The sequence below is a fragment of the Pelodiscus sinensis genome, chromosome 7 (assembly GCF_049634645.1).
Source record: "Pelodiscus sinensis isolate JC-2024 chromosome 7, ASM4963464v1, whole genome shotgun sequence".
NCBI lineage: Eukaryota > Metazoa > Chordata > Testudines > Trionychidae > Pelodiscus > Pelodiscus sinensis.
Genome location: NC_134717.1, coordinates 37760490 through 37768798, shown reverse-complemented (window position 1 = coordinate 37768798; position 8309 = coordinate 37760490). Strand labels below are relative to the sequence as shown.

The window sequence follows — 8309 nt, the reverse complement described above, 5'->3', positions numbered from 1 at the left end:
GAATATGGGTATTAAGGACTGAAAATGTTTATTAGCAATCATAAGTGGGATTACAAAAGGTGGGGGGCGGCGGAAGAGGTACTGAGCTGTGAGAGAGAAAAGAATCAGTTGGTTTTAAGTAACATTTTGCAATTCACTTGCAAGGGGCAGGTGCATAATTTTCTTTAGCAATAATAGTTTCCTTCGTTGTATAAATCACTAAACGCAGCTCATTACCTGCAACAAGGGAGTATAAATGCTATATTTTTAAAATCCCGTGTTGTCCTCTTATGTTTTTTCTAGGTTTCGAATCCTGATTTTCTCCCGCTGCCCTCACTGCCTTTTAACACAGTCGCGTCTTCTGCTTGAAGCTCTATGTTCAGCCCCTCGGTCTCTGGCACCAAGTTTCTCCTGCCATGCCCGGCCTTCGAGGGAGACAAAGCCAGAACTCCGTTGTCTGTTTGCTTCCTTTCCAGTCCTCTGCCTTTCACATCTCCTCCCTCTACCCCCCTACCTCTCCCCCCAACGCTAAATCCCAGCAACTCCCCTCCCCACAGATCGGGCTTTCCAACAGAGCGGGAGCAGCAAACCTAACCTCGAAGCCGGATCGTTTGCTCTGGAACAACCCCCCCGCCCCCCGCCGGGCTTTGCTGCATGAGGAGCCAACGCCCAGCCAAGGGCGGCTCCTGAATCGCGACTCCTCGCGCGCTAAGTGCATCTCCTCCTGCAGCCTCCTTCCCCCTGCGGGAGGAGGGGCGGGCCGCTAACGGCCTTTGTTTGCCATCACCCCCCGGGCTCCGTAGCCCCATAAAATCCCTGGCGACACCCACCCCCCTCCCCACGCAGCTGCACCGCTCCCTCGGCTCCATGCAGACGCGCTTCCACCAGCTCGCCAGAGACCTGGCCTCCCCGCGCCCTTTGCAACACCGCTTACCTCCGCCCGCAGCAGCCCTCGAGAGCCAGTCACGCTCGGCGCCCCCCCCCCCCCCCCCGCAGCACACTCTGGACTTACAGCGTCTGGGTGCTGCCCCCGTGATAGGCTACACAGCGGCCCTGATGCCGGAGCGCTCCTTGTAGCCATCCAGCCGCCTCTTCCTCCCCCCCCAACATAGACCCCTGGACTCCTGCCTCTCATCTCCCCTCCCCGACCCCCCTGCTTTGCCAACTTTCCACCCCGCGGGGCTGCAGCGCCTCGCCCCTGCCGCGCCGACTCCCCCGGCCCGGAGAGCCCGTCCCGGCGACACAAGCTCTTGCATCGGACCCCACGTGCCCGCGGAGCCAGGGCGCCGCTGCAGTGGCACAACGTGCTACCGCACCCTTAGGGCGGGCGCTTGGGTCCGGGTCCTGCGCCCCACGCCGCCTCCCCCCGCGCTTGCCGCGCCCGCCCAGGGCACCGGCGCTCGGCTTTCCCCGGGTGGGGCCGCGGCAGCAGCTCACGTGGGGCGGGAGGGGCGCCGCTGGTGCTGCCGAGACGGGCGCGGTTGTTTTCATTCACCGGGGCTCGCTCTGTCGGCTGGGGCTGGCGGGCAGCTGTGCGTTCCAGCCGGCAGCTAGGAGACACGCGGGAGGGAAGCGGCAACAGGGGGCTCAGGGGAGAGAAAACAGCAGCAGCCGGCTCCTGCATTTCAGAACCAGACCAGTTCCTGGGCATGGCCGCAAGTAAGTGCTTTCCCCTCTTGCTGTGTTTGGGGGGTGGCCGGGGCTGAACTCTCAGCCGCCCAAGCGTGTACCGGGAGTGAGCTTCCGCGTCTTCCTCAGTTGGTAACATGCCCGGGGCTGCTGCGGTTAGCAACCAATGTGCGCGCTGTAGTATTCGCTGTCATGGATGTAGTAGCGCCCATCCCCGTAGTATTTCGATACTCTCCATACACACGGATGTTCAAAGATTTTTTTCTGCTCCGTATCACATCCGTTTCTCTGAGCTCCTGAGCAGAGTAACTTCCCTCCCTTAAAATGCCCTTAGTCTGCTCTTCAAAAGTGTTTCCTGGAAGTTCCTGTGAAATTATAGTTTGCAACCCTGGAGGCTTGCATGAGATGTTGGTGGAGAATTCTCCCCTCTCCTTATCAGGCTCCGTTGGGCTGCTATTTTGTAGTAACCTTGTTTACTGGAAGATTCAAGGCACGTGGACAGAACAGTAATGGAGAAATATCTGAGCAACGATGGGAAGGACGACAGGATATGGTCTGCAATTATCTTCTTTGCTAAGGAGTTGCAGGAGTAGCTCTCCTGTAAATTATCCTTAATATTCCATCCAGGTCCACTTCCCATGTCAGCCTCAAAAGTTTATTTGCTGTCCTATCCTGTGGCATTCAACAGGTTTGAGTCACGTACCTAGGTTTGTTTATAATGATTTCTGCATAAATAAGAAAAATGCTTAATTTTTGCAAACAATCATAATATCCTCATTGGGTAGACAAGACACATTGTGTGAGCATCTATAACACAGAAGCACAACTGATTTAAGAGAAGCCATCCATTGGAATATGCTTTGTTGCATATTCTTTCATATAGAAAAGTCCCAAACTAGGGTTTTCCTTTTAGTTTTAAGAACTTTCTATATTACATTTCTTTCCATTAAAATATCTCACTTGAGATGGAACAATTATTAGATATGAGTTTTAATTGGAGTAGGAAATGCAAGAAAAAAGGAAAACTAAGTAGGACTATAAGGGATCTCTTACCCAAAGCTTTCTTGTATTGGAGTAAAAATGTTATAGATAACATGCCCATGAGGTCATGTTAAAGAGCTCAGTACTTAAATGAATTACTGTAATAATATGCATTTATCATATAAGGTGCCAAGCACTGGGTGTTATCAAGGTGTTTTTTTCTTTCCTGCTTCCTCAGTCACTCTTCACAGGTAAGAAGGGTGAAGCTGATTTTTCAATCCCAGCTCACTAGAGTAAAAGTTGCATCATCTACTGTCAGCTAAAGAAGTTGTTGTGAAACTGAAACATTCTTTTCTGGTCACAAAGTCTAATAAAATATGTTCTTGCCCTTTTTTGACAAAAGCAAAACTTGGATAATTCCTCCCCCCAAAAAGTATTCATCTTTGGTTTTCTGTTTAAATTTTGGTGAAGCGTTCTACCCTGCTTCAAATTCTAGATACCACTGTGCCAGTGCATTCAGGCCCTGGCTGAAAAGGTGTGAGAGAACTCTGTAGCATACCGCATATACCGTATATTCCGGCGTACAAGACGACCTCTGAAGTTAAAAAACATCCCCCAAAAATCGGGGGTCGTCTTGTACGCCGGATGCCCCGCCGCCGGAGCCCCTCCGCGGCTTTGAAATCCTCGGGGGAAGCCGGCGGCGGGGCATCCCAGGCGCGCATGGGCTGCCCCACCTCCGGAGCCCCTCCGCGCCGCCGCGGAGGGGCTCCGGAGGGGGGGCAGCCCATGCGCGCCTGGGATGCCCCGCCGCCGGCTTCCCCCGAGGCTTTCAAAGCCGCGGATGGGCTCCGGCGGGGGGGCAGCCCATGCGCGCCTGGGTGCCCCCCCGCCGGCTTCCCCCGAGGCTTTCAAAGCCGCGGAGGGGCTCCGGCGGGGGGGGGGGGGGGGGAAGCCCAGGCGCTCCTGGCGGCTTTGCTCCCGGTGCCTCTGGTCTGCTGGGGACCATCTCCAGCAGACCAGGGACACCGGGAGCAAAGGAGGCGGAGGGGCGCTGGGGTATAAGATGAAACCCTATCTTTTAATTAAAAAGATAGGGGGTCGTCTTATACGCCCAGTCGCCCTATACGCCGGAAAATACGGTAGAAATTCTCAGAAGCCTGGGGTATGCACAGGCTGCTCCAAGTTTTTCTGGGCATCATATTGGCCCCATCTTTTCTGATGGTGCAAAAATGGTTTAAGGCTGGGGTGGGGAGCCTTTTTTTGGTTCAGGTGCCGCTGACCCACAGAAAAATAAGCCAGGGGCTGCACACAAGTGAGAAAAAGAAAAAGAAAAAGAAAAAACCCAATCCTCACTGATGTGGCCCCTGACTGAGAGCGAAAAAAACACTTCCCACATTGCCCTCACACCAGAGCCTGGGGAGGGGGCCAAGCTAGTAGATTTTGTGAGCTCCAGCCCTGCAGTGGAGGAGGGGGAGTGCCACCAAGGCTCCCCAATGCTAGGGAGGAGCCCTGAGCTTTGGGGGCCAGAGGGATCTAGGCAAAGTGGGGGCTGCATCCCCCGGGCCTGAAGTTCTCCACCCCTGGTTTAAAGCCATCTTTGTCCACCACTAGACTCTGGAATGCACCTGTACATGCTAAGTCTCTAGGAGGACAAACTCACAACAACATTCTTTTGCTTTTTTTCCTGTAACAGTTTTTAAAAATTTCTATTAATTTTCCCTTAAAGGGATGTTGTCAGGTAAAACTTGTGCAAAAACCTTAGATTTTCGTAAAAACAAGCTTTTTCTAAAACTAGGACTAATAGAATTGGGTCCAGGAATGTCTTAAAAATACAACAAAAAGGCTTTTAAAAAGATTGAATACTTCTCTGTGGTGATTGCCTCTGAAATATTGCAGGGTGGAGTACCAGACAGTGAAATGGCCTGCATTGATTTTCATTTGTACAAGCTGAGAGAAATGCAAAAAATGAATAACATGAGTAGTAAGCAGGACACTGGATTTAAAAAAAAAAACACCTTTCAATTCTGATAATCTAAGGTAGTGTAGCAACAGTTGTAATAACATTCGCTGCTTCTAGACTGGCATGATTTTCTGGAAATGCTTTTAATGGAAAAGTTTTCTGTTAAAAGCATTTTCGGAAAAGAGCGTCTAGATGGGCACAGACACTTTTTCGCAAAAGCACTTTTTGCGGAAAAGCATCCGTGCCAATCTAGATGCGCTTTTCTGCAAAAAAGCCCCGATCGACATTTTCGCAATCGGGGCTTTTTTGCGGCAAACAAAGCTGAGCTGTCTACACTGGCCCTTTTGCGCAAAAGGACTTTTGCCTGAATGGGAGCAGCATAGTATTTCCACAAAAGCACTGACAATCTTACATGAGATCATCAGTGCTTTTGCGGAAATTCAAGCGGCCAGTGTAGTCAGCTGGCAAGTTTTTCCGGAAAAGCGGCTGGTTTTTCGGAAAAACTGGCTAGTCTAGACACAGCCATTGTGTTTTAAAGTATATTTAAGTTGTCAATGGCCTTTGTAAGGACAGGAGGTATTGCCTGATTTGAGTGACTATTTGTTATTGATTATACTGTACTAAATTGTAAGGTTTTCCAGTTAGTCTCAGATTTAAAGGTTCCAGTCCCAGAATCAGGCACAACAGAATTAAGTTCACCATCTGGTTTGGAACCCCAATGCCTACAGTAGAGATGACACGCACACTTGAGGATGAGACAAAGCTTTAGTAATACTTTTATTAGCTTAAGTGATAAAAACATTTCAACCCAAATGAAGGCATAGCTACCACGTGGTATTAAGATAGTAGAATAATAGAATACTAGAATTGTAAGGGGCATCAAGAGATCATCAAGTCCAGTCCTCTGAACTCACAGCAGGACCAAGCACCACCTAGCCTAGACCATCCTTGACAGGTGTTTATCTAACATGCTCTTAAATATCAGAGGGGTAGCTGTGTTAGTCTGGATCTGCAAAAGCGACAAGGAGTTCTGTGGCACTTTATAGACTAACAGATGTATTGGAGCATAAACTTTCGTGGGCAAAGACCCATTTAATCAGATGCATGTAGTGGAAATTTCCAAAGGCAGGTATAAATATGCAGGCTAGAATAGGGCTAGAGATACTGAGGTTAATTCAGTCAAGAAGGGTGAGTCCCACTTCTAGTAGCTAATGTGGAGATGTCCAGGTTAGAATCCTCTCTTGCACCCATACCCCCTCCCGAACTCTGCTTCCCAGTCTCTTGCTCCAAGTCACAACCCTTTCCTTCACCCAAACTCGCTCCCAGACCGCACATTCCCTCTTGCACCCCCATCCCTTACTCTGGATCCCTTCTGCACCCAGCCTCCATCCCAGACTCTGCACCTCTGCCATTAATATCCTAGAAGAGTGCGTCCCTTGTCCACTTACCTGATTCTTGGAGTGCCCTCCCCCCATCAAAAATTAGTCTCCACCTCTGCCCTAACACATCCGCTTCTTCATTCAGGTCCTTGTACATATCTGTTTTCTACCACCCTTCCCTATAGTCACACACTCTCCTCCTGGACCCATGCAGCCCCGTTCACTGTCTTTCTGAGCTGCTTGAACTTCAGCATCCTACACCAGAGGAGCCACAGAAAAGGAAAATAGCTGCATGTCCAAAGTGTCAGGGAATCATGGAGCTGAGGGTGGACAGTATGCACATCCCAGCTTCATGGGTGTGAGGAGGAAAAAGGGCTGTATTTAGAATAGGGGACTATGTTAGGGAGGCTGATGTTTAAGGTCTCTCTCTGAGCTCCTACATCAGCTACCCTAATTGTGTTGCCCACATTGCTGGCTCAGCCAGTGCTATGGGGAACCTTTCGAACACTGATAACCAAGTTAGTGTGCAGTCATGGCATCTTTAAAGAACATTGATAATTAGATGATATGGTTCTATGAAAGAGAACCCTTAATACAGCAGTACTTAGTCTCCCTCACACATGTCAGCCAAAATAATTTACATGGAAATTAGCTATAGAATAAGGGCCATGACTGGCAGAATTACTGCTTATGGCATATTGACCCTGCATAAGTGACCTGAGTTCTTGTATCTGGTTGTACAGACAGGGCAGAACAACAATTGCAAATAACATCTTAATGATGACATAATTTCTTCTAGTGCACTGTGTGAGATTTCAGAGATTTAACAAGATGGAAGACTTGTGGGGTCTGTGTACATCATTTCTTGCTTGACTTGGGACATAAGTCTTTTGCTGAATAGTAAATTTCTTAAAAGACCCCTTTAATTTTAACTAAACTAGGTAATGAATTTAATTGAAAAATATCCGAAGAGTCATTCAGGACTCAGAGTGATATTTTTGGGAGAATCAGCTGTATTTTTCACATAACAAAGAAATCTAAACTCTTTGGCTGTGTCTACACTGGCACGATATTGCGCCAAAGCGGCCGCTTTTGCGCAAAAACTTGTTTCCTGTCTACACTGGCAGTATGTTCTTGCGCAAGTAAACTGACGTTCTACTGTATAAAATCAGAGCTTCTTGCGCAAGAGCTATGATGCCCCCGCTCAGGAATAAGCCCTTTTGTGCAACTGTTCTTGCTCAAGAAGGCAGTGTAGACAGGCAACATGAATTTCTTGCCCAAGAAAGCCCTATGGTTAAAATGTCCATCAGAGCTTTCTTGCTCAAGAGAGCAAGGCACTACACTGGCATGGATGCTCTTGCGCAAAAGCACATGCCAGTGTAGACGCTCTCTTCTAGAAGAGTTTTTGGACAAGAACCCTCTGCAAAAGAGTTCTTACTCAAGAAGCTGCCAGTGTAGACATAGCCTTAAAGTACAAAAACTCAATTCAATCTTTACTATGGGAGTTGCACTAGCTGACTAGCACATCCATAATGACATTTGAAGATGATCTCTGCAATCACATCCTAAGTCTCTTGCAACTTTTCCCAAGCTAATGCTTTGGACATTTTGTTTTTGTTGATTTAGTGAAAAATGCTGGGGCTTTTCTATATGATAAGAATCCATCACAGTCAATTTATTTAGCATGAACATCTAGCCAAGCAATGGCATCTTCAGTTCCATGATACAGTTCAGTTAGACCACTGCTGAATCTTGTTAGCAGGCATTCATTGACAATGTGTGCTGTCATCTGTGTTGCATGGCAGCTGCACGAAGGGCTATCATAAAGGCCCCAGCAATACTGGTTGCCGCAGAGACCTTGCCCAGTCCAGAACCTGTTCAATAGGAACCACTGTCAACGGGGCAGGTCAAAACTTGGTGGGCAAATTGTGGGATTGGCGATGAGGGACTGATTGGGATATATGGCAGATATGCATTCCTCTCACCTGAGTGTTTCTGCCCTTACATCCTGTTATGGCAGATAAGGCCATATGGGTGACATGATGGCAAATGTGCAGTTTAAAATGTCATTGTGCAGTGGCAGGCTTGGGTTGATGCACACTTTCTCCAGTAACTTGCCTGTGGAAACGTCTTGTCAAATATGAGGAGGGACAATATTGCTTAGAACTGAAAGTCATGGGAGTGTAGTTGAATACAGGGTGCCAGAGATGATGTGCATAGAGGCATATAACTGTGTGTCCACCAGTTTGGTACATTATGATCAACTCTATACCAGAGTGCAGTAGAGATGTAAAATCTCATGTAAATTGTTAACCACCCACCGCACCACACTGCACGCAGTGGGGTGCTGGAGCAGCCACTGGCCTGCATCACAGTGGGCC

General features: G+C 48.6%; 1 protein-coding gene across 1 annotated transcript in view; it reads left to right on the top strand.

The window, feature by feature from the left end:
• Positions 1–580: 580 nt before the first annotated feature.
• The window catches only part of LOC102458957 (sodium channel protein type 2 subunit alpha-like), a 167254-nt gene continuing 159525 nt past the window's right edge, over positions 581–8309 (top strand). The window contains exon 1 of the mRNA XM_075933532.1: positions 581–1638. The gene's annotated coding sequence lies outside the window, so the exon portion shown is untranslated. The remainder of the gene's footprint in view (positions 1639–8309) is intronic.